At 42.1% G+C, this 26,817-nt stretch overlaps 1 long non-coding RNA gene across 1 annotated transcript; it reads left to right on the top strand.

Annotated features, from left to right (window-relative positions):
- The first annotated feature begins 266 nt into the window (after nucleotides 1–266).
- On the top strand, nucleotides 267–26,599 carry LOC309566523. Its single transcript, XR_014225884.1, has 2 exons — nucleotides 267–505; nucleotides 26,318–26,599. It is a non-coding gene; the product is annotated as an uncharacterized lncRNA (long non-coding RNA).
- Nucleotides 26,600–26,817: the final 218 nt, after the last annotated feature.

Here is a 26,817-nt window from a genome sequence, read left to right as displayed (position 1 = left end):
ATCATGCAAAAAAAAAGTATTTCTGATGTGATTCTGTATTTTATTCCAATGGAATATAACTCACTTAGAACATTGCCTATAAACCTTGCATTTTTTATTTGCAGTGGATCAGGAAAATGGCCCTTTAATATGTTGGACTGCCTTTGCTGTTAAATTATTGCAAAATATATGGACAATGTGCTGCAATGTTGTTTAGGGAACATTCATCCTGAAGGATTGTTTTTTTTTTTTTGCCTATTGTGCTGATGATGACACAGCATTGACGGTGTAACAGCATGAATACAAGAGGAGGCGAATGACAGAAGTAAGAGTGGCAGCGTAAGCAGATGCAGCCCCCTCCCCTCCTATCCACATCTCTCCCTGCCCCCTCCCAGACTATTTCCCTGCATCCCAAGGCCTTCAAGATGCTGGACATTTTCATCCTGATGTTTTTTGCCATTATTGGCCTGGTTTTGCTGTCCTACATCATCTATATATTGTGAGAAATGATGTCCTTGGCTAGCAGGTAAGTCTCTTGTCATTCTCTGTCACTATACCTACTCTGTTATGGCTCCAGTAGATAGCAGGCTACAGGGTTTACCTTATACTAACATAGCCATTATGCATTACATACTATATGTATATATATATATATATATATATATATATATATATACATATATATATGTATATATATATATATATATATATATATATATACACACACACACACACAGCGAGAGAGTTTGTTTCTTGTATCAGTTTACATCACACTTTAATATTAGGAACCTGCACCCTCATGTTTATTACACAGGTTAAAGTGCATATGTCAGGATTATCATCTATTTATTTATCAAAACCCCCCTTTCCCATATAATTGACCATGAGACATTTGATGTTAATACACAGGTACTTGTTGACAGAAGGATCCTGAGCAAAATGTTCCGACCTTATGTATACCCAGGTATAGGCATGTTAATGTGCATATGTGTCATGGGCGTCCGCAAGATGGGGCAAGTGCCCCCCCCTCTGGAAATTTCCAGGCCTGCTCTAAGAGGGGAGTCTATGGGGACCCTGCTCTAAAGGGGGATATATGGGGGACCCTGGCCTGTCTTGCTCTAAAGGGGGATCTATGGGGACCCTGCTCTAAAGGGGATCTATGGGGGACCCTGGCCTGGCTTGTCCTAAAGGGGATCTATGGGGATCCTGCCCTTCTCTAAAGGTGGTCATATTGACTATATATATATATATATATATATATATATATATTGTTTGCAGGGAGTGTCTGGAGTACCTGATGGTGCAGGCAAAACCGGTAGCACAGGGAATATAGGTGAAAAGGTTAGACTAAAGAGGGATCGATGGGGACCCTGGCCTGCTCCAAAGCTTCAGTACATTTTAGTTGGATATAACCATTTTAGTCAACTAAAATCGAATGCGTTTAGTTAAATTGTAATGCATTATTTAAGCATCTCTATAGAATTTCTAAACTCATTATATACTCCTGCAGTAAAAAAAATATCACGTTATTATTTATGGTATTACGGTTTGAATGAACTCACAGATACAGATTTTGCCACTATGGACAGTCTGAAGAGGCCTGTAATGCTGCACAGTGCTCTGCACGGTGGTCTGAGGAGGCCTGGAATACGCACAGTGCTCTGGACATGGACAGTTTGAAGAGGAGGCCTATAATGCATTGCACACAGTGCTCTGGATGCAAGTCTGAGGAGGCCTGTAATGCTGCACAGTGCTCTGGATGGTGGCTGTAATGCTACACAGTAGTGATCGACCAATATCGGTTTTTCGTTGCCGATACCGATATTTTGGCCATCGCATATTGGTATCGCCCGATATTGGCCGATATTTTTGTACATTTAAAATTTTGCAAAATAAACACAAATTTCGACACAAATCTGTTACTGAACATGTAAAACTTTATTTATTAATAATTTTAACATTAAGGACTCCTTCTTCACACCTTAACTGCATGAGAACTGATAGGAAAACTTCAATTGCAGGGACATTTAGTTTCACATCATTCTGATTGTGCATTAATGCATAATAAACTGCTGCAGTAGTGCAATCACTCACTGCAATAATTTTAAATCACTACTGCAGTGCAGTCAGTGCAAAACTGCTAGAAAAAAGCTAGACAACAGCTAGACAGTGGATTGGATTGGAGTCAGTGGACTACCTCTGCAGTATGGCACTCACTGCAACTACTGCGGTCAGTGCAAAACTGCTAGAAAAATAGCTAGGCAACACAACAGCTACAAAGTGGATTGCACTGGAGTCCATGGACTACCTCTGCAGTCTGCAGTATGGCACTCACTGCAACTACTGCAGTCAGTGCAAAACTGCTAGAAAAAAAGCTAGGCTACACAACAGCTACACAGTGGATTGGACTGGAGTCAGTGGACTACCACTGCAGTAGGGCACTCACTCACTGCAATAATTTTAATCACTACTGCACTACTACAGCAGTAGTCCACTGACTCCAATCCACTGTCTAGATTTTTTCTAGCAGTTTTGCACTGACTGCAGTGCAGTCAAAAGCTAGACAGTGGATTGGAGTGGACTCAGTGGACTGGTGGACAGACACTACTACTATACTTTCACATCAATACTCCCAGTTAAGTAAAACAATATTATAATGCAGAAAGCATAACATTTCAGCATGTGCACTAGTTAAACTGCTTATTTTCTTTTCATAAATTGCTTCCACTTCACTAAAAACACACTCACTTGGTACCGAGGAAGGAGGAGCAGAAAGGTATCTTCTAGCATGAGAAGCAAGTCTTTTAAAGCGTGCCTCATTTTCTTTCCACCACTGAAGAGGATGAATTTTTCTGTAAATTACTGGTTCCTTCAAATAGAGATGAAGTTCATCATAAAGGCTCATTAATGCAGATTCTGATAAATCCTCCACATGAAGCCCCAATAAAACACTGAATATGGCATCTATTTCACCACAATTAACTTTCTCTTCTGTCCATTGTCTTTTTGGACATTTTTCTCCTGCATCCTGCTCTTCCACATCAGAAACCTTCTCTTCTTGACTTTTCTTTTCGTCAAGAGGAACCTCCTGCACCTTCTGCTGAACTTGAATCTCTTCTGTCAGCCATTGTTTTGCCTTGGCCAATACATCATCAGCAGAGAAAGGAGGGTTCTTGTATCAAGGATCTAAAAGACATGCAAGCACAACATTTTTATTCTCCTCATGCTTCTCAAACTGTTTGGCGAGGCTGTCCCTCATGGCCTGCCTACATGCTTTAATGTCACGTGTGTTGGGTCCTTCCCGTTGAAGAAACATCTTCAGCACTCTCACACATGGGATGTGTTAGTATTTAGGACCCCTGGTCCGATGGTAGTCCCGGACTACCTATGGCTCCTTTGCTCGTATTGTGTCTGGCAGGCCTGGGAGGCTGGTTTCTGGAAATAACACAGACGGAGACAGATGTATAGTGAAACCAAGCTCTCAGTTTATTATAGGCTCGTTGCGGCTTATATAGTAAAGATAAAGGCATATAATCATAGGTATAGGGCACTTGTTACGTTCTTATTGGTTAAACAGCTTCAGGAGACAAAAGGTCACCTTGGGGAGTAATACCATATAAGACATATCTCGTGTGACTAGAATCACCTGACACAGCCTTATCGCGAACTGCAGAAACTTTCCATGGTACGTAGACACTTTTCATATCTTGTGTAACTAAGGTCACATACACACACAAACACACAGCTTATAAGACATTAATGCATACAAAATGGGGTAGGGACATACAAAATGGAGGACACATAGAATTTGATATCTCCCCATCTCCCACAATCCCCTCTTAAAATCATTAACCCTTAATTGATTTTCCCTTGTCACCCTGTATATCATTGGAATATATAATTCTTAGGGATATTATCAGGAGTCCTAAACCTCCTAGGAATATAGTACCACGATTGGCAGATTAATTTTCTATATCCCTGCTGCTTGAAAGACCAGATCATATATCATCCTTTAAACAATAAGGTTCTTTTTTTCTTTCTGTTTATACCTCTTAATGTACTCAGTATATTCTTTAGGGTTATTAGTCGAGGAGGTCTGGTAGCCTGGGACTTGGTGGGATAGCATAGAGACATTTTTCACCTTTGGTCGGGAAACTCTAGCAATAATACACATTACGAGTTTGAAGCATGCATATAGGAATAATAAAAAAAGCAAAACCATTATAACAGTCATAGCGATATTTTTCAACCATGAGGATATTCCTCCAAATTCAAAATTCCCACTACCAAAAGGACTCCATGTCTTAGCAATATTCCTAGCTTCCTGTTGCAACTTGTCTACTTCTTTCCGGTGCTGTGCAATAATATCATAATAATCGGGTATCTCAACAGATGTATTGTGTATCCATGTGCAACATTCATAATCCTCCGTAACTTCACATAACCCAGTAAGAGCAGCACTCATGCTTTCTATGGCTAGGTCATGGAGCTCAAGTTGTTTCTTAATTGCCCTCACTTCTATATTTAATTTGGTAATGTCCCCTGAGTTCTTATCTAGGATGTCATCGAGAATTTTAGAGTAATTATTCAACCTTTTCATCATGTCTATTCCCCATCCGGTCCATGAGGGGAACCAGGCCCATACCATATCCTTTTCAAGGAATAATTCCCTTTTATTGCGGTGTTTGAGGGGGTACCTAGGATACATACTAGCTTCGAGGAGATGTCCTCCTTCGTTGTCTCCCACTACACCCATGATGGGAACTAGGGATGCGAGGTAACACCACCCTTGGGGTTCAATGGGGATCCAAGGGTGACAAATCTTTCCACAACAAATATAAGTACTGTTTCCCAAAGCTAGGGGACGTTTGTGAAGTAGTGCCATTAATTGATCATCATAACTGGACCAAGCTAAATTTGACAACAACTGTCCTACTGGGGAAGAGGAAGTGGAACTGGAGTTAAGAAAGTTCATTAGAGTGGCGTTTAGGGCTGGTTCTGAGGTGTGCCAGAAGGAGCTGTCCATCGAGGTCATTGAGAAATTAATCTTAGTTTGCCGGCACACTTCAGCTCCCTTGGTGGAGTTTCCCAACCTAAAACACCAGTCTGGGGAATGACTCCTACCAATAATTTGGAAAGTGAGGGTATCATTTGAGAGTGTTCTCGTGACATTGGTGAGGACAAAAGGAGGTGTACCATTTAGGAAAGGGGTGAAGTTTAAAGGTATCGCTATTAGGGGGATTCTAGCGGTGCTAGGATGGAGTTTACTACATATCCAACATTTTTCATATCCGGACTTCTGGGCATATGCATATTTAAATTGCAACAATGACATTTTATCTGTAAGACTTTTTGAGCTTTCATCTCTCTTTTGTCTGTTATGTGCATTACTCTGTGTTGGGGTGTTGGAAGCTCTGCAAATGGCCTGTAGCCCTACCAGGTCTTCTGGATAATAAATACAGCTAGTGGTAACCCATACTACAGAGAAGACTGAAAATGATACGAGTCCCATAAGTAGCCAAAGTTTTCCAGAATCTGGTGCTATTAGGAATGTCATTTTTCTACAGGGTCAGGGCCGCCTGCCTCTGAAAAACCCCCTTTTCTTGACTATCCTGTTCGAGGTCAGAGTCGTCCACTCCCGTTAGTACCTCTCTTGCTTCTGGACCTTCCTGTTCAAGGTCAGGGCCGTCCGCCCCCGTTAGTACCTCTCTTGGGTCTGGATCTGGACTTGCTTCTGGGGGTGGAGCCTCCTTCACCAATTTCACTCGAGTAGCATGGATCCAGGCTTGTTGGTTCTCCACAAGGACAGCGATTCTGGTCACTGCGACTACCTTTGTCTTTTGGTCCAAAACGAAATCCGGCCTTGGTCTTGTGATGCTACTTCATCTCCTTCCTTCAAGTGATGGGTTGATACCTGTGAAAAGAAAAGAAAGGTGCGAGCAACTTTTTCGTTCCACTTGATTCAAAATTCCAATTTACTTTTTCTCAACTCGTCTTTGATTGTCCTATTTATCCTTTCCACTGTACCTGAATTCTGGGCAATGCAAATAGGAGCACTATTACGGGGTATACACGGTTTCCCCTCTTTGCAAATCAATCCTGTTTCAGGATTCCTTTGCAAAACAGGATAACACCAGTCCTCCAATTCCTCAGCAGTGGCTGAGGCCTGTAGATCTGTGATCAACTGGGCATCATCGGGGAGGATGTGGGTTAGGACAGGCATTTGTTTTAGGGCTCCTAAAGGTAACTGTTGTGCGGCTGCTTTTGCTATTTTGTCTGCTAGTGCGTTGCCCTTGGAGATGTCATCAGTACCTCTGGTATGTGCCCTACAGTGAATGATAGCTAACTCTGAGGGTAACAACATAGCCTGAAGAAGGTTGGTGATGAGCTCTTTCATCATGTCTGCACGGGGTGAAGTGACACTTTCAATAGTTTCTAGGCAGTCATGTGGTTCTTGGCCCATATCATCTGCTGAATCCATCTACTATTGACTAAAAGGAACTCTTATTTCTTCCCTGCTTTGGGCCTATATGTAAAAACCTATTTCTAGATGTTCATGTTTGGCCTTATGTGTTTGTTTGTGTTGTTCCTAATACAGGTGATGCACCTAGCAACATATGCTTTCACTAATTTAGGCCTGTAAATGCAAAAAAAAACTTCAGTAATACTTCATATGTTCTTTCCCACCCCCTGTGTCCTATTCCATCATACTAGGCAATAGACAGTGGGGCGCTAGCTGCGGGGATACAAGATCTCCCCTTCTTTTAGAAAAAGGCCACTCTCAACTTTTTCTAAACCATCACCTAATTCCTTAAACCTGTTCTGTAGCATGCGTTTGTAGCTCTAATAATGTGTGATCTTTTGGCCTGACTTTCAGCTCTACAACCAGGAACCATCTACAAAAACATCCTCTTCTCCCTCTATGGCTGTCTAGATATATTATGTCTATACAATCATGTTGTTGTGTAACACACCCTTTAATCCCAGTAACCCATTTAAAACTGGGGCCTACCTAGGGCAAAAGATGTGGCCATCCCTATTACCATCTCACAAGATGCTATGTTTGGAGTCACCTCAGGCATGCCTTAGACCTGGACTGCGACCATCTTTGGACAAAAACTATAGGGCAAAGTCCATCACCATACTCCTGGGCAAGTACACCTGTCATGGTCTTACAATTGTCCCTTGCATTAACACAAAACATTTTTCCATAATTTGGGAGGCCCAGTGCAGACGCTACAACCATAGCATTTTTCAGATACATAAACGCATTCAACATTACTTGTGACATTTCTGGACCTGTGGCTTGTCTCAAAATGTTGTCATAAAATAGGAGCAGTCGGATCCATTGCAATCAATGATCCTGGTTTTGTGGGCGGGCAAGACCCACTGTGGGCTGGCAAGACCCACGTGACTGACTCTCCTTTTCCCCCTCTGTGAGAACAAAACCAAGGTAAACAACACTTTCCTGATACCATTGTCATTTTTCCTTTGACACTTTGTGTCCACATACATGTACTTTTCTCAATGAACTCACTCGCTCTGACTGGCCTCCACAGAGTGACTACATATGTTATCCACATATTGTAGCGGGACTGACTCATGAGCAGGTGTCCATCCCCTCTTGCGTGGTCTGGAGAACTATAGAGCAGACAACTAAAACTGTCTATTTAGCCCTGAGGCATTTCTACACCAGGTCAGTTACCTGGACTGATTATCAAAACAAGAAACAAAGATGGCTGTGTCTCCTCGTCCACTAGGACGGTAAAAAAAACGCATTACTTCAACCAATCACTGTAAAGTGGGTAGCATCGGATGGTATGGCTATCAGTAGAGATGGCACATCAGATACCACTTGCATACTACATACTACAGTCAGATAAAACTAAAACTTTTTGGCTCTGTGCCAATCTTACTAAAAAAAACTTTTTTATTTTTTTTTCTTCTGCCAATCTAACAAAAACCTGTCCAGAGGTTCCCCTCCCTCAATAGAGGACTCCCCTAAAATATTACCCAAAAACTGAAATCAGATAAAAAGTTAATCTGATTTGAAACTTTTGGCTCGGTGCCAATAGGGTCCAATGGTCACACTAATTGCGGTAACCCTTTCTGTCCCAAAATAAATTCCATAACTATAACAGGAATGAAAATATTTAAGTTTGAACCCTTTCTTGGCAAGTAGCCAATTTTCAAAATTTTGCACCAGAGCTCCCTTTTACGTTTAGGGACACAAGGGACCCATTTGTAAAATGTAATTTCTCATTATCTATAATTCTATAAAAAATAACCTCAAAATATCTTGCCGACTACGGCGAACTATGTTTTGCCTGATAAAAACTGTATTTGTTCACTATTATTATTCTTCCCAGAGGTTCCTATGCTTTATGCACAAATGTATAAATGGCAAAACTCCAAAAATTCCATAAAAAGATAATTGCATATGTTTGGCAATGCTGGGACGCATAGTCCCACAAGCTGGGACCCATAGTCCCACGAGCTGGAACACATAGTCCTATCAGGCTCCGCACAAGAATTGACCCCCTCCCTAGGAATGTGGGAACCGCCTCTCCCTAGAAATGTACCAACGTCAGGGTCAACGTCGTAGCTTCAAACAATTATGTATATCTAACTTGGAAAATGAATATTCAGAACAACAAAAACAGGGGCGCCATGTTATCTTGTGAGGTAACACTATTTTAATGTACCTTCGGCCAAGAGTCTGTCTAATGTATGCCTGACTTCATACTCCCTAACAAACTAAGTGGACACCTAGGTATTATTCTGAAACAGTGCCAAATGATTGAGTACTCTCCTGACTCTTCTATAATTGGTAAAGGGGGGGGGGTTTCTAAATGTCTTGGTGGGGATCCCATTGAAGGTTCGGCTTCTAATGTCTCTCCATTCCAGAATTCTTGTGATATGGAACTGCTAATCACTCCACAATCCACGAGAACTAGAAGATTCATGCCATCTACACAAAGTGAAATCATAGGCAGTTGTTGGTAATTGAGAGACACACGGGGAAATGCCGAGTCCCCGCCTTCTGGGCACCATCATTGTTGGTTATTAAAAGGGGGCCTATTCTGAGAATGCTCTGCTCTGCCCCTGAATCCCCCCTTGCCTCTTCCACTTTGATAGCGTCCCTGATAGGGTGTCTAAAAATATGTAGCAACGGGCTGTTTCTCTCTGGGGAGATCAAAACATCCCGCCGCATCCTTTTCTGTTAAGGCTTTCTGGAAACCATCCATGTCTTTGTTTGTCCAGTCTGAAACTTGCTGTTTCACAATCACCATGTATTGGGACTTTAAATTATTGATAAATGTCTGAATCATGAGGCTGTGCCGTTCCTTGGTGACACTTAAACCGGCCTCCTGATTCCATACATTTTTAAACCTTGTCCAAAATTCCAGGACGGTTTCACTTGACTTCTGCTTACAGGTGATTGCTGTGGCAAGTGAAGGATATAGACTAGCAATGGGGGCACCAGGGGCATATGAGGGTGGACATCCCGAATGACCCAGATGTGATTTTTCTGTATTTGAGCAGAATCTCTGTTTCTCCACGGCGTGGAGACCTGGAGCTTCTTTGCCTTTCAGGTTACTTTTCGGCCTTTTTGTCCTCTTGTCTGTTTTATTAATCTCTGTCCAGATTGCTAAATTATCGACCCACGGGTCTGTATATGTATATCCACCCGATACCCGGGTGACACACGCTTTGCATGTCTCCCCCCGGTTCAGGTGGGGGGATGTTCTTAGACTGACTTTTCCCCATTCCCAAGGATATCACAAATATCTCTCCCTGACAGAGAATACGTACAGATTATAAAGCTTTCTTTTCTGTGATATACCTGACTCTTAATATCTTCTAGGCTAAAACCTTTAATACATTTCACATAACAATGTATATTAATTCTTAATACTCTAACTTAAGGTAGACCGTTCTTCTACCTTAATTTACTTCCAGGAATATTACTCACCAAATATTCCTGGCCATTTACATAACAAGACAATAAACAAATACCAATATTCTCTCACTCAATAAGACATGTCTCTATGATTTACACATTCACATAATCACTTGTTACCATGGTAACCCTTTATGGTTTCAAAACCCTCCTTCAAGCCACTGATGTATATAAATTAAACCCATATACTTTTGGACTCGGGTGTCCCTTTTAGGACAAAAAGAAAAAAAACCCTTTCCGAGTCTTGACCAATACCTCCCGGTTACAGTGGCTATCAAGAAAGTTTTCCTACCATTATAGACAAACAATACAAATTATCTTATACTTCTATGCGACAGAGAAGGAAAGCTTAAAGATTTTTCAGACACAATACGAGCAAATTGCTAACACTTCTTAAGTCTCCCTGAGACTAGCAAATTTCTAACACTTCTTAAGTCTCCCTGAGACTAAATATTTCCCTGAAATATTTCAATTATAGGTATGTTGCGTGTGTTCCCGGAACACACCAACCCCTGTGGTTCAATTGGATATGAGTCTAGCCAGTGTCCCCCCCGGAGCCGCACTACAATCGGTTACATAGAAAGGAGTTTTCTACTTACCGGGTGAGTGTGGGTGTCCGCGGAGAGTGACTCTCATATCCCGGCATACGAGCCCCCAGCTGTTAGTATTTAGGACCCCTGGTCCGATGGTAGTCCCGGACTACCTATGGCTCCTTTGCTCGTATTGTGTCTGGCAGGCCTGGGAGGCTGGTTTCTGGAAATAACACAGACGGAGACAGATGTATAGTGAAACCAAGCTCTCAGTTTATTATAGGCTCGTTGCGGCTTATATAGTAAAGATAAAGGCATATAATCATAGGTATAGGGCACTTGTTACGTTCTTATTGGTTAAACAGCTTCAGGAGACAAAAGGTCACCTTGGGGAGTAATACCATATAAGACATATCTCGTGTGACTAGAATCACCTGACACAGCCTTATCGCGAACTGCAGAAACTTTCCATGGTACGTAGACACTTTTCATATCTTGTGTAACTAAGGTCACATACACACACAAACACACAGCTTATAAGACATTAATGCATACAAAATGGGGTAGGGACATACAAAATGGAGGACACATAGAATTTGATATCTCCCCATCTCCCACAGGATGACAGAGGACACAGATGAGTCGTAATGACTCACCTCTAGTGTCACTTCCTCAATGGGTAGGAGCATCTCAATAATGTTGGCTACTATGTCCCACTGATCAGCAATAGGACAAGAATGTCCTCCAATTCCATATTCACCAGAATATATAGTGAGAGCTCGTTTCTGCTCCAGCATCCTTTGTAACATGTGTAGTGCTGATCTCTTTTTTTTGTGTGCATTTTACTTTGCTCATTTATCTGTGGTTCAGTGTCACCCTAGTAACACTGTACGATTCTGGGTGGGGGAGTCCATTTTTTATGGTAACATTTTGATTACAATGAAAATCTTTGTACCAGCAATACATTGAATTGTCATGCATGAGTTTCATTCATGACAGTTGCGATTACTACTGATCTGTGATTGGCTAAAGCTAATCACATGGTACAGTGTGATGTGATAGGTCAAGGTACAATTTGATAGCTGTGGGCCAATTACAGCTCACTAGTATAAAAAGCAAAATGTTATAAATTAAATTCATTCATTAGACATTGTGATCACATAAGCCCAGGGCCGCTCAAAGCGGAACAGTGTCGTGAGCACAATCCTCTGTGCCCAGTGGACACAACAGTGGCGAGGGGCATACTGCACACCCCAGCAGACATGCAGCGATCCCCAAGTAGGCATCATGACATATATGTACATGATTGTGCCTGCATGTGCCAACCCGCCACTGTATATGTACTGTGGCAGGACAGCGTGTCTGTGTGTGTGTGTGTGTGTGTGTGTGTGTGTGTGTATATATATATATATATATATATATATATATATATATATATATATATATATATATATCCTTTATTATTAATATACAGTATTTACCTAGGGCCATCAGTTGGTGCAGCTCTTTACAAAATGCATATATACAGTATATACATACAAAATACACACTGTATTCACATGAGCAGGCACAAATCTAGGAAGTCTACTGTACATATAAACAGGAGTGACATGTGTGGCCGTTAGCAAGAAGTGAATGTGTGCTGATGATCACTAAACACAGAGACCCCCCCCCCATTCAAAAAAAAAAAAACCCTAACCATGGCAAAAAATAAAAAACCCAGTGGTGATTAAATACCACCAAAAGGAAGCTCTATTTGTGTGAATAAAATGATAAAAAATGTGATTGGGTACAGCGTTGCATGACTGAGTAATTATCATTCAAAATGTGAGAACGCTGAAAGCTGAAACTTGGTCTGGGCAGGAAGGGGGTGAAAGTGCCCTGTATGGAAGTGGAAATAAATGTCCATCTTTAAGTTTTACCTATAGGTAAGCCTATATAAAGACTTACCTACAGGTAGTGTAAAAATCTCCTAAACATGCACCGTTTAGGGGATATTTACTGAGCTAGTGGCCAGTTACTTCACTGGCGCATGCGCTCTGAAGGAACGGCCACCGTGGTTTTTCTTCAGAGCAGTGTGCCCTAACTGGCGGCTCCCACGCACACCTGGAAGGAACACTAGGTAGAGATGGATGCTGCGTCCAGCGATGGCATCGCTTCGCTGGAACACTTCAGTTTCAGATGCGTACTAGCACATTATGCCTTTGCTTTGCAGGTAAGTAAAAAGAAAAAAGTGCAGCAGTTTACAACTTCTTAAAAACATATTACAAATCTCCACATTAGCATATAATAAAAGTCCAAAATGAAGCCCAAAAGTCCCACAATGGCTAGAATAGTTCCATGGAATAAGTAAAGTAAAATCAGAAGTATATATCCACTTCAGGGGGTTCATCCCTTTACCCACGGACAAACACCGCGCTTACCTCAGTCCAATGACACCTGTGTTACCAGCAGGTCATAAACACTTGTCCCATCTAAGGGCCCTTTCACACGGGCGCTCCGTATGTCCGCAAATCATCCTATTTTTTTGCGGATGATTTGCGGACATAATGTAAGTCTATGGCATTGCGGATGTCAGCGGAATACCATCCGCTGACATCCGATTTTCCTCCTGTCAGTTCTGTTCCGTTTTTTGGAACTGAAAAAATCCTATTTTTGTTCCGTTCAAAAAACGGAAAGGAAGGAAAATCGGATGTCAGCGGTGTCATCCGCTGACATCCGCAATCCCCCATAGACTTACATTAGGTCCGCATATCATCCGCAAACGGATGGGATGATATGCGGACCTACGGAGCGGATGACAGAAATGTCATCCGCTCCGTGAAAAAAAAAAAAAAAGTCCCGCAGCGGACCTTTCACACGGAAAGCCCGTGTGAAAGAGCCCTAAAGGGAAAAAAATATGAAGCAGCAGGGATTACCCAGACATCAACTCGATCCCAAGCACATATGAGGAAAAGGAACAATCGAAAGCCCCGTACACACGATCAGATTATCGAACGATCTGTCGTCCGTTTTTTGTGGCATGCTAGTCTGATGTGGAAAGTGAAGAGGTTATTTTCATACAAATTTTCCCGTACGACAGAATTCTACTTCAGAAGTGATGTCAAGTGTTGGATTGCTTTGTATGTGTTCTTTCGTCTCTGAGCATGCCTAGTCTTGCTCTTAAGATTTTTTCCCGTCTAAATCTGTACAAATGAGATGAAAATCGGACGTTGTATTATGGACGACAAAAATTATATAGCCTGCACATCAGGATTTTTTCGGCCGAAAAGTCGGAGCCGGCTGTCGAAAGCACCATACTAACAATCCGAAAATCGGCAGATCGGTCGTCGGACGAATTTTCCCTTCAGATTTTCTTATTGTGTGTACGGGCCTTAAGTGCTCACTCGTAGTCCTATATCCTATAATTCTTTAACCACTTCAGCCCCGAAAGGTTTCACCCCCTTCCTGACCAGATCGTTTTTTGCAATTTGGCACTGCGCTAACTTACCTGATAATTGCACGGTCATGCAACGCTGTACCTAAACAACATTTCTGTCCTTTTTTCCCTACAAATAGAGCTTTCTTTTGGTGGTATTTAGTCACACTGGGATTTTTATTTTTTGCGATATAAAACGAAAAAAGGCTGAACATTTTGGGGAAAAAAATGATATTTTCAACTTTTTCTTTTAAAAAAATATCCAATAAACTATATTTTTGTCAAACATTTAGGCCAAAATGTATTTAGCTATATGTCTTTGGTAAAAAAAAAAAAAAATCTCAATAAGCGTATATTTAATGGTTTGCGCAAAAAGTTATACCATCTATAAACTATGGTGTATATACTGGAATTTACGCAGCTTTTACTTTCTGACTGCCTATTTCATTTCTTGAGGTGCTAAAATAGCAGGATTGTACAACCCCCCCCCCCCCCCCAAATGAACCCTTTCTGGAAAGTAGACACCCCAAGGAATTTGCTGAGAGGCATGTTGAGTCCATGGAATATTTTATGTTTTGCCACAAGTTTCTGGAAAATTACAAAATTTTTTTTTTTTTTTTACACAGTTGTCACCAAAATGATATATTGCTTACTAGACATGTGCAGAACGGGAAAATTTGTTTTGTTTACTTTCAGATAGATTTGTGATGTTACTAATTTTGTTTCGTTATGGAATTCATTTTGTTTGGTTTCGGAATTTGTTTAGTTTTGCTTTGTTTTCATTAAATTTCATTTAGTTTTGTTGAAATTAGTTTCATTTAATCATTTTCCAACAAATTACTACTTTTCAGAACAATTAGAATTTGGATTGGTCAAAAAAATGAACGACCAATTAGAGTTCTGTGTAAAGAAATAGCTGGTTGTTTAGTAGTGGGCCGGGAAGCCAGCCGCTCGCGTCCTTAACCACTTTAACCCCGCCCAACGTACATATACTGCGACACCCTGCTGCTGCTGGTCAAAGTGACGTAGCCCTACGTCGCTCACTCAGGAGACTGTAGGGGGCGCACTACCTCCCCCGCTCGTTCCCTGGGGAGCCAGCGCATGTGACCGGCGGCTCAGATGGCCGCCGGCCACTCGCGATCTCCCGCAGCTGAGGGAGAAAGACAGACGGCTGATGTAAACACAGCCGCCTGCCATTCTCCCTGAAGTGATCACAGAGGCCATGTGATCCTACTATATAGGATTGCATATCTCTGTGATTACTTCACAAGCCATGCCCCTTGACAGTTAGAATCATGCCCCTAGGGACACATTTAATCCCTTGATCACCAGTACAGTTAACCCCTTCCCTTCCAGTGTAATTTTTACAGTAACAGTGCATATTTATAGCACTAATTACTATAGTAATGTCACTGGTACCCCCAAAAGTGTCAAAAATGTTAGTTAGGGGTCCGATCTGTCCGCCGCAATGTCGCAGTCCCGCAAGAAAAATCGCAGATCGCCCCCATTACTAGTAAAAAAAAAAAAAAAAACAATCAAAACGGCATAAATCTTTCCCATAGTTAGTAAACGCAATAACTTTTGCGCAAACCAATCAAAATACGCTTATTGCAATTTTGTTTACCAAAAATATGTAGCAAAAAACAAATTGGCCTAAAATGCTAAAAAATTTAGATTTTTACTTTTTTTTTTGAGAATTTCATATAAAAAAATTTGAAAAATATTGTCGCTCTTTTTTTGTTCATAGCGCAAAAAATAAAAATCGCACAGGTGATCAAATACCACCAAAAGAAATCTTTGTTTGTGGGTAAAAAAAGGACGTCAATTTCGTTTGGGTACAGCGTTGCGCGACCACGCAATTGTCCGTTAAAGTAACACAGTTGCCAAATAGCAAAATAGGGTCTGGTCATTGAGCAGCCAAATCCTCCAGGGCTAAAGTGGTTAACAACCATGAGTCATCATCTGTCAGCGGGCTTCCCCACTAACAGATAAATGTAAAGAAAAGAATGCCGGCTATTGCCTGGCAATAGAAAAATGATTAAAAAAATGGCGTAGGATCCTCCCCCTAGTCCATACCAGATCCTTCGGGTCTAGTATGGATTTTAAGGGGAACCTGACACCAAAATAAAAATAAAAAACGATGTGGGGTCCCCCCCAAAATCCATACCAGACCCTTATCCGAGCATACAGCCTGGCAGGTCAGGAAAGGGGGGGACGAGTGAACGCCCCCCCCTTCTGAACCATACCAGGCCACATGTCCTCAACATGGGGGGGGGTGGGTGCTTTGGGTCAGGGGGAACTCTGCGCCCCCCCAACCCAAAGCACTTTGTCCCCATGTTGATAGGGACAAGGGCCTCCTCCCGACAACCCTAGGCTGTGGTTGTCGCGGTCTGCAGGCAGGAGTCTTATTGGCCTCATGGGAGGCCTTCTGCCTCTGCCTCTGCCTTCCTTGACAATTCTTATATAGGCAAGAGGCGTCATGTGACATCAAAAGGGGGCGGTGCCACTGGGTGGCGTAGCTGGGTGGCCCCAGAACTGTCAAAGTGGAGAGCAGGCAAACGGTGGGAGGCCTCCCAAGAGGCGAAAGTATTTTTTTTTTTACTATTTTTGGGGTCTGGCGGGAGTCGTGATTGACGATGGATTTACGAGGGACATTATTTTTTAATAAAGGACTTGTCAAAAACTGTTTCCTGTGGTTTGTGGTTCTTACTTTTTGACACTTTTTTGGGGAATGGGTAGGGGTACAATATACCCAATACCCAATCATATAGGGGGGGGGGTGCCGGGATCTGGGAGCCCTCTTGTTAAAGGGGGCTTCCAGATTCTGATAAGCCCCCCACTCGCAGACCCTGACAACCACAGCCCAGCCCCTCAACATGAAGACAAGGTGCTTTAGGGTGGGGGGCACAGAGCACCCAATCCCGGGTGGGGGGCGCAGAGCACCCAATCCCCCCATGTTAAGGGCATGTGGCCTGGTATGGTTCAGGAAGGGGGGCGCTCGCTTGCCCCCCCCCCTTCCTGACCTGCCAGGCTGCATGCTCGGATAAGAGTATGGTATGAATTTTGGGGGGAACCCTACGCCAGTTTTTTTTATTATTTTGGCGTAGAATTCCCCCTAAAATCCATACCATACCTGAACATAAAATATTCCATGGACTCAACATGCCTCTCAGCAAGTATCATGGGGTATCTATTCTCTTAAAAGGGGTCATTTGGAGGAGTTTTGTGCTATCTTGGCATTTCAGGGCCCCTAAAACTGTGATAGGTAGTGAGGAAGTGAAATTAGTAATTTTCGACCTTCGAAAGCCGGAAGGCAGTGATTGGTTTTTGGGTCCTGTATGCGGCTAGACTGACAAAAAGTCTCACACATGTGGTATCCCCTTACTCAGGAGAAGTAGCAGAATGTATTTTTGGGTGTAATTCCCCATATACCCATGGCATGTGTGAGCAATATATCATTTAAATAACAACTTTCCTGGCCCACTGCTAAACAACCAGCTATTTCTTCACACAGAACTCAAATTGGTCAATCTATTTTTTGACCAATCCGAATTCTAATTGTTCTGAAAAGTTGGAATTCGTTAGAAAATTTCAACAAAACGAAATTAAATTTAATGAAAACGAAGCAAAACTAAACAAATTCCGAAACCAAACAAAACAAATTCCATAAGGAAACAATATTAGTAACATCACAAATCTATCTGAAACTAAACAAAACAAATTTTTCCGTTCTGCACATGTCTAGTGAGCAATATATCATTTCGGTGACAACTTTGTGTAAAAAAAAAAAACTATTTTTGTAATTTTCCAAAAACTTGTGGCAAAACATAAAATATTCCAAGGACTCAACATGCCTCTCAACAAATAGCTTGGGGTGTCTACTTTCCAAAAAGGGGTAATTTGGGGGGGGTGTTTGAACTGCTCTAAAATTTTATGCTAAACATCAGAAGCTTATGCCACACATCACCCACTCTACTAACCTTTTGAAGACCAAGCCTTTTCTGAAACTTTTTTGTTTACATGAAAATTATTTATTTATTTTTTTTGCTGGAAAATTACTTGAACCCCCAAACATCATATATATTTTTTTAAAGCAGAGGCCCTACAAAATAAAAGGGTGGGCGTTGCAATTTTTTTTTTTTTCAGACAATATTTGTGCAGCGATTTTCCAAACACAATTTTTTTGGAAAAAAATTTTTGGGATTTTTTTTTTTTACTCTTTTTATTGTTTTTGAAAAAAGACAGAGCCATTGGGCATACCCTGGCTTAAGATAACACAAAAAGAACATACACTAGAAGTACAACAACTACAAAACAAAAACCCCGAACATGGCTGCAGCTATAATATATCAATGTCATGCTTCACCAAAAAACGGGTGATAGTCACTCGATCTATAAAGTCCAGAACCTCGGTCCAGTATGCGAGTACAGATGGACAATGCCATATCATATGCGTATAAGTGGGGGCATCAGAACGGCATCGCCAGCAGGTCCCAGGAGTATCAGGGAAAGCTCTGCTCAGTCTAGTCGGCGTCAGGTGGAACTTGTGCAATATTTTGAACTGTACCAGTCGGTCTCTGGAGGCCACGAGGTGCCTGAAGGGGTAATCCAAGACATCCTCCCAGCCCTCCGTGTCCAGCTCCGGCACCTCCGCAACCCAGAAGGCCTGCAGAGCCTCCATGCCAGAATGTACACTGGGGAGCAGGGTGTTATATATGGAAGAGAGAGGCTTTTTCAGTGTCTCATCACGACTTTTTGGAATTTTAATGCACAAAAACACAGGTCTACTGCTAGCATTACTGGCCTCGATCTGACGTTCATGGTGATACTTCACATGCATGGTGCATTTGCGGTTTACATAAGCCACGAGACTAATGCTTGCATTTGCCTTTGCACGCAAGCACAAGGGACAGGGGTGCTTTAATTATATTTTTTATTATTTTTTATTTCGCTTTTTTTATTTTATTTTGACACCTTCCCTTTAATTTTTTTTTTTTATCCTCTTTATTATTATCACAGGGAATGTAAAAATCCTCGATGATAGCAATAGGTAGTGACTGATACTCTTTTTTGAAAAATGTAGGGTCTATTAGACTCTAGATCTCTCCTCTGCCCTTAAAGCCTGACCACACCAATACCAATTTAAAAATGCCGCTGTTGATGAGTGATGAGATTCTTGTAGCTTTCGGTTTCTTAGGCTGTAGAGATGATTGGAACCATTTAAATCTCAGATCAGCTCTATGGTCAACTGAACCACCGGCTGCATTCTCGGGTTCCACAGTGGGACAGGAGAGCCCGAGAAAACCATGGAAGGTGGCAGGAGGAGTCCCCTCCCACTGCTTGTAAAAGCAGTCTAGCAGCTAATTAGAGTGAAAAATATATATTTCACCACCGCAGTAAAAAAAAAAAGGCATATATGGCGAAGCATAAGGGCGATCCACCCTCTGTCCACCCCAGCCCCTATGATTCGCCATTATGCCCTTTTTTTTACTGCGGTGGTGAAATCACCTCATATAGCGCTGTAGTCACTGATTTACATATGCAAAAAGCAAACCCTGTTGCTGTCAGAATAAACAGATCAGTGCTGCAGCTGAATGGACTAACTGCAAAGCAAACCATGGTTAACAATAAAACACAGTAACAATAAAACATTACAGTATAGCAGTATAGTATAAAGTACAGTAAAACAGTAAAAAACAGAACATTATCTCAATAAAATGACAACTATTTTTGGCTTGGTGTCAGTGATTGTAGTAATATCAACCTATGTTGGTGGTCAGTGGCAGTGCTATCTAAACCGTTTTCCTTAGCAGTCAGTTGCAGTGGAAGTGCTAGTAGTCTCCTCCACACACTAGTTACATAGTTAGTCAGGTTAAAAAAAAAAACACATTTCATCTTGATCAACCAATAAAAGAGGGGAAAACATCTTACAATCCCATATACACAATTCTAAACCCACAGTTGATCCAGAGGAAGGTAAAAAACCCCAGCAAATTATGATCCAATTTGCTACAACAGGGGGAAAAAATCCTCCCTGATCCCCTGAGAGGCAATCGGATATTCCCTGGATCAACTTTACCTATAAATGTTAGTATCCATTTATATTATATACACTTAGGAAATAATCCAGGCCTTTTTTAAAGCAATCTACTGAGCTGGCTAGAACCAGCACCTGAGGGAGTCTATTCCACATTTTCACAGCTCTTACTGTCTGGCAAGGGTCAAATTTGGGTTTGCAGTGATAAATTGATTAGCATACAAATAGCTTTGGTCCACAATAGATCCGTACAGATCTTCTGTAAAAAACAGCTAAAAAAAATCAGGGGCCATAAAATTGGCTTTTTTCACCTGATTTTCAGGTTGGCTAGTGAACGGGGGAAGTGCGGGCGCTGCAGAATCTGTGGGCTGCCAATCAGGATTTGCAAGCGAATCAGGAAGGGCACTATGGGCTCTACGGGCCTGTGTTCGAATTCTTGGTGGCTGCGGACCACTACTTGTTCTAGCCACCACACCAGCTTGAACTGCACTTATGGGACTCGCCATGTCACCAAGTGATACCGCAGTGCTGGTTTGTCTATGACCAGGGTGTACTAGGCCGCTGGTGCTCACCAGTTCACCAGAAGGTTGAGCGGCACTAGTCCCGACACTCTGCTGCATAGGATAATCATGCAGCTGTTGCACCCCAGCAACAGAAGAACGGGGTCGGGTACGCCTGACCTTAGCAGGAACCTCTACTCCATTGTCAGAGCTGTCTGTCAGGGTGCTGCTGCTCCCCACAGGTTCATATACTGAGCCTGATTCTAACAATGAGGCCTCCCCATCGCTCTCATCTGTCATGCTCAGTATCCTGTAGGCCTCTTCACTAGTGTACCTTTTGTTTGACATTTTGGCCACTAAATTTACAGGTACCTAGTGTGACTCACAGGTAAAAAAGCGCCTGGTTGTCAAGGACTGTTTGAACCTCTAAAAAAAAAAAAAAATAAACTGCTAGTTCTGGCAGAGATCAGGCCTGACTCTGCTAATGCTGCAGTTTTGTGTGCTGTGTATTGAAAGTGACATTGAGCTATTGATACTGCACTTCTTGAGGGCTGGGAGGAGGGGCTAAACACAGGTGTTGGCAGGTGTCAGGTGTCCTGCTGTCCTGCTAACACCGCATATTTGGGAACACTAAACTATTGGGGACGCTAGTATACTTCTGATCAGATCAAAGATATTGATCCGTTAAGACACTATACTAGTAATGGCGGTATATAGTGTGTGTGTATGTGTGTGTGTGTGTGTGTGTTAGTATTACTGGCAATCAAAGGGTTGAAATCTGATGCTATCTGGGATTGACCCTAACTGACACTGATGCTGTCGCTAACTGGTGTCAACCGTGACACTAATACAGTGATCAGAAAAAAAGATCTGTACACTATACTAGTGACACTATGACAGAGAGTGAAAGGGTTAACGGGGAGGGCGATCAGGGGGTTAAAACTTTATTAGAAAATATGTGGAGGGACCCTGATGCTATACTAAGACTTGACACTGACGCTGACTTTCTAACTAGCGTCACTCGTGACACTAATACAGTGGTAACTTATCTGTACACTGTATATAGTGACAGGGCAGTGAAGGGGTTAACTGGGGTGATCAAGGGGTTAAACCTTTATTAGTGGATATATATTGCGGGTACCCTAAACCTATCTGGGACTGACGATAACTACCGCTAACTTCCGCTGGCGCTAACTGGCGTCACCAGTGAGCCTAATACAGGGATCAGTAAATTATCTGTATACTGTATATAGGGACACTGTGACAGGGAGTAAAAGGGTTACCTGGAGGGGGATCAGCTGGTTAAATATGTGCCTATGTATAATGGTGTTAGTGTAGTGCTTGTGAACTTACTGTGACTCTTTCTCCTCTCACACTGGAACCGAAAATGGCTCCAGGAGAGGCGATTGCATAATTTCCTGTGCATGTGCTTACATTACACAGGCACAGGACAAGCAATTGGTCAGAACTGATAACCAGGTCCAGGCCATAAATAATTGTACCAGATCACTGCGGGGACGGCGGGCGCATTGGGCCCCCTATCTGCGGGCGCTCATCACATACCTGTACGTGACTTTGCACAGCCGTGCCACCCTGCCATAGTGTATAGTGGACTGAAGTCCGCTCTCTCTGCTGACATCACAGAAGTCGGTCCAGGCACCGCGTCATCGCGATCATGGATTTAGGATCCGCCAGGTGCCTGGGCCGACACCCAGCTCAGCCTCTCAGCAAGCTGCTGAGAGTCTGAGCCGGCCGATCCCCCCCCCTCCACAGCTTGGCATTCCAGTCAGCGTTCCAGTCAGCAGCTCTCTGATCGGGGAGCTGTCAGAACCGAGCGATCGGCGGTGTTAAATTGCTTGGTTCTCAGTGTAGAGGCACATAGGGACAGATGCAGCATCGGACTGATGCTGCATCCACCTAGGTAAGTACGAATGGGGGAAAAAAAAAAAAAAAATCTCATATATCTCTTTTAAGGAGTGGATGTATATGAGATATTTATGGACAATAAGGGCATCATTGTCACTTTAAATTTGTAGGATATTTGTGAAAAAAAGAGTAATGGGGTGAGGTAACTTTTTACAGTTGCTATTCTGACACCCTGTAAAAGTCAAGTCCTTCTGTAAAAAATCTCATTTTTTATTTCACATAACTGCTTGCTAGGTATTCCTTTGTTTTCTGGCTCATTTCTCCTATCCCTTCTCTTAAGTCTCGTACACAAGACTTACTTACTTACACTTTACTAGCTCCTGAACGCTTTTCCCAACATCATCCTTGGAGCTGACCAAATCTTCCATTTCTTTACACAGCTGTTTGTTAACTCTTTCTAGTTCAACCTTACACTCTAGAGCTTCCTCCAAGGAGCGAGCCAAGAACAGGGCTTTGCTCTCTTTATCACGCGCCTCCGCTTCTGCACGGTCGCGTTCTTCTGCATATTTTGCAGACACAGTCTTCTCCTCACCAAGCATCTGATCAAACTTCTTTTTCACATCTTCAACATTTTCTAATGCACCAACGCTTTCTTCCATGCGTTTTTTCATATCCGCTATCTGAGCTTGCAGTGTTGCGACTTGCTCTAAAAGGTTTTTCTTTGCTTCTTCCTCCTCCTTTAATTGTTCCAGGAAGCCATTTTTCTCAACTTCCATTTGTTTTAGTTTTGTGCTAAAACTCAGCCTTTGACACCTCTCTTCCTGTAAGAGTTCCTGAGTGTCTTGCATCTGCGATTCCAAGATAGAGAAATCTTTGGCAATTTCTCTAGATTTGCTGTCTGCTTGAGAAAGCTGATTTATGACATTGTCCAACTCAACCTGCAGTCGGTTTGCCTTCTCTGACAGCTTAGCACACAATCGGTCACCTTCTGACACCTTGACTTGCGATTCCTGCAGCTGTGCCTCTACTTTTTTCCTCTTGTGTTCAGAATCTCCTTTTCCCTGCATAAGAGCCTTCACCTCATTGGCTAGCTTCTGGGAATGAGAATGTAATTCTGCCACACAGGCTTCTTTCTTCTTTAGCTGCTGCTGGACACGTTGGGCTTCATCTTTCCAACTTTCACAGTCTGTACGTAATCCATCTACCACATTGCTCAAAGTGGTGAGCTCATACACAGTACTCAGTAATTTAGCCTCTCTCTCATTTTTCTCCTTGTAGCTGAGAGACAATGTCGTTTTCAGAGCGACATTCTGTTCCTGCACATCCTGCAGGTCTATTTTTGTAGCTTCCAAAGACTGAAGACTTTTTTTCAGCTGATTACGCAACTCCAACATATCACCCATACTTTGCTTCTGCAAAGTCTGAACTTCAATTTCCTTTTCCATGAGGATGGTATTTTTTTCCATTATAGTCTCTCTACGTTTTTGCAACTGGGAAAAAAGAAGAGCAGTGGATTCTTCCCACTGTAACACCTGAGCCTGCAAGTTTCTATGCTCCATCCTAAGCAACTCCAGGGCGTGTTCCTTTTCTTCCATTTTCTGTTTCAAGGCATCCAGCTCAGCCCTGCACACATACTCGGTTTCCTCCAAACCGATGACCACCATTTGCTGCTGGCGTCTCTGTTTCCAGCCTGCCATGCTCTCTTGGTGAGCCTTTTGTTGAGCTGCAAAGCTCCACTGAAAATCTGCATTTGCCTGCTGTTGAGCTGCATTTGCCTCAGTGTTGCTAGGGACAACAACCTTTCTCTTTAGCAGATTCTGTTCAGGCATGGATGGGGCTCGTTCAGGCGGTAACATCCCCTCCATCCTTAGAATCCGGTCTCTCATTTCAGCTATCTTTGCATCTTTCAGGCGCTTTGATCGCCCCATCTTCAATAACTCCACAATAAATTTTTCACAGTCCAGTAGTTTTTCTCTCTCTTGCAGGATCTCCTTTCCTGCATACACAGTTTGTGCAGTCTCATGCACCAGACAAAGCTCATCAAGAATTTTGAGACCACTGTCTCTTTAAAACAAGTAGTTTTTCTCTCTTTCATGATCTTATCTCCTGCACACACAGATTGTGCAATCTCATGCACCAGACAAAGTTCATAGAACAGATGGGAACTTCTTTGCAGGGATCTCTGCTTCTTCCCACTGCATACCTCCACCATATGTGAGGTTGATTAACTCGATGGCGGGTGTGGATGACCCCTTTGGGGGGTTCGTTACACAGGGAGATAGCCGAGAAGTGGTTGCAAACAACAGTTTGGTTTATTCATGCAATTTTCTTCACACAAGTGCAAGCGTCAAAAACATCCAAAATAAAATAAAACACAAAATAAATCCTTGCCACTGTGGGCGGCTACCTTCTCACACACAGGAACCTACCTAAGGAAGTCTGTCCCCAACCTACTGTTGGGCAGACTTTGCTGATCCTACAGCAGACACTCAATAGTCCATGTCTTTTCTCTTCACATTGAACATGTCCCTTTTCTCTTCACATTGAACATGTCCCTTTTCTCTTCACATTGAACATGTCCCTTTTTTCTTCACATAGAAATAGTTCATTTATTTCTTTTCACATAGAAACAATCCCAGACCTCACCTTGAGTAGTCTTCAGTGTTAATTCATTTTTCCTTCACACAGGAAATGTCCATTGGTTTATTTTCACATAGAAACAATCCAAGACCTCACCTTGAGTAGCCTTCACACTTTTTACCCTCCTCAGCGCACATCGCTTCAGGAGGCATTCCTTCTCCCATGCTCACATAGCGTCGGGAGGCACAGATCTGACTGTCCTCCTCTACTCACACAGCGTCAGGAGGCAGCAATCAATAGGACTTCCTCTGGACAAATTATAGAGGCCTTAATTTCCTCATTCTGAATAGCTGAATGGTTTTCAACTTCTTTACACCTTCCTGCTGCCTTTGCAGCTGACACCCTATAGTAATTGGTGAATTGTCTAAACCAAGCAGACATGTATCTCCTGTCTGTGACAACATCCATAGATTTACCTGACTTCTTGTCACAATATATATATATATATATATACTGGGTTTTTTTCAGCAGGAACGTGGGGGAACGCAGTTCCGGCACCTCCAGAGCTACATGTATGTAATGGCAAGGGGTGCTGGGATGTGCTTGAGGGTCTATTGATGCTGGGGAAACCATTGTTGCTGCAGGGGACCTATTTTTGTGGAGGAAGAGGGTCTATTGTTCTAGGGAGGTTTTCTGTTGCTCGTGGGGAATCTATTGTGGCTGAGGGGTGGGTCTTATATTGCTGGGGGGGGGGGGTCAATCGTTGCTGGGAGGGATCTACTGTTGCTGACTGCTGGAGAGTCTATTGTAACAAATGCCATACAAAATACTTGACAAAATGATACTTGGTTCTGTCTTCTCTAAAAGGGGTGGTACTAGGAGGTGGGTAAGGGGTGGAACAAATTAATGGTGTTCGGAGGTGGGTAGGGGCGGAGTCAAGGGGTGACTTGAAAGGGAGGAGTTCCTGCACCCATTCTCTGAGAAAAAAAGCCCTATAAATATATATATATATATATATATATATATATATATATACTGTATTATTTTTCAACACATTGTTGGTATTAGGTATTTTATGTATGAGCACTTACTTCAGCCCAATCATTCTATCCTTTTGATGCTTTTGTATGGTTTTTTTATTTTTGAATTGTGTTTTCACATCCTATTAGCACCTCGTGCAGAGTGTAGAGTCATTTGGCATTAAGACAGCAGCACAGCAATATTTTTTGTACTAATCAGTTTTATTTGTGGGAGCACAATTAGTGTTAGCAACAGCTGGATATACAGTAAGCAGTTCCTTATTTTTTTTTACACTATTATTGAGGTTTGTTACTGATAGCGCAGTAGTTACACTTTTTTATTATGTAAATACATTGCACTTTGCGTAGGAAATGGGGATGCTTGTTTTGCTTCAATCTGATTCACTTTGTATGAAATCTTCAGCCTTTAGGTGAATGGATATGTCGAAAATGAACAAGTCAACGTTATGAGACACAATGCTCCTTAATCTACTGTGGACCAGAGGGGACTCTTTGAAGGCAATAACAGATATAGAATACCAAAAACATGGGCAAGAAGACGCTATCAAGGAGTTTTCCGTGTGGAGACACCAGAGAAAAAACGGAGAAACTGTTACATCACCGATATCACAGTTAAAATGTCTAATTTATTTCTAAATATTGTGGGTCAAAGAAAAAAATAAAAGACTGCAACATGAATGTTATAAATGTATTTCTCCTGCTATCATTTTACATATTGCGCTATATTGATTGATTTTTAATTAACATAATGGAATGTGATTTTTTTGTTATTACATTTTAAATTTAGTTTAGCCAGCTTTTATTATAAACAACAAATAATATGAACAAAAACATTGGCTCACATATGTACTAGAATATAAAGTTTAAGAAATCATATTTTTTTACCCAAATGCTCAATTATGC

Source organism: Pelophylax lessonae (genome assembly GCF_965119305.1).
Source record: "Pelophylax lessonae genome assembly, chromosome: 11".
In the NCBI taxonomy this organism is placed as follows: domain Eukaryota; kingdom Metazoa; phylum Chordata; class Amphibia; order Anura; family Ranidae; genus Pelophylax; species Pelophylax lessonae.
The sequence above is the reverse complement of the archived record's forward strand: the minus strand, read 5'-3'. Positions and strand labels throughout refer to the sequence as shown.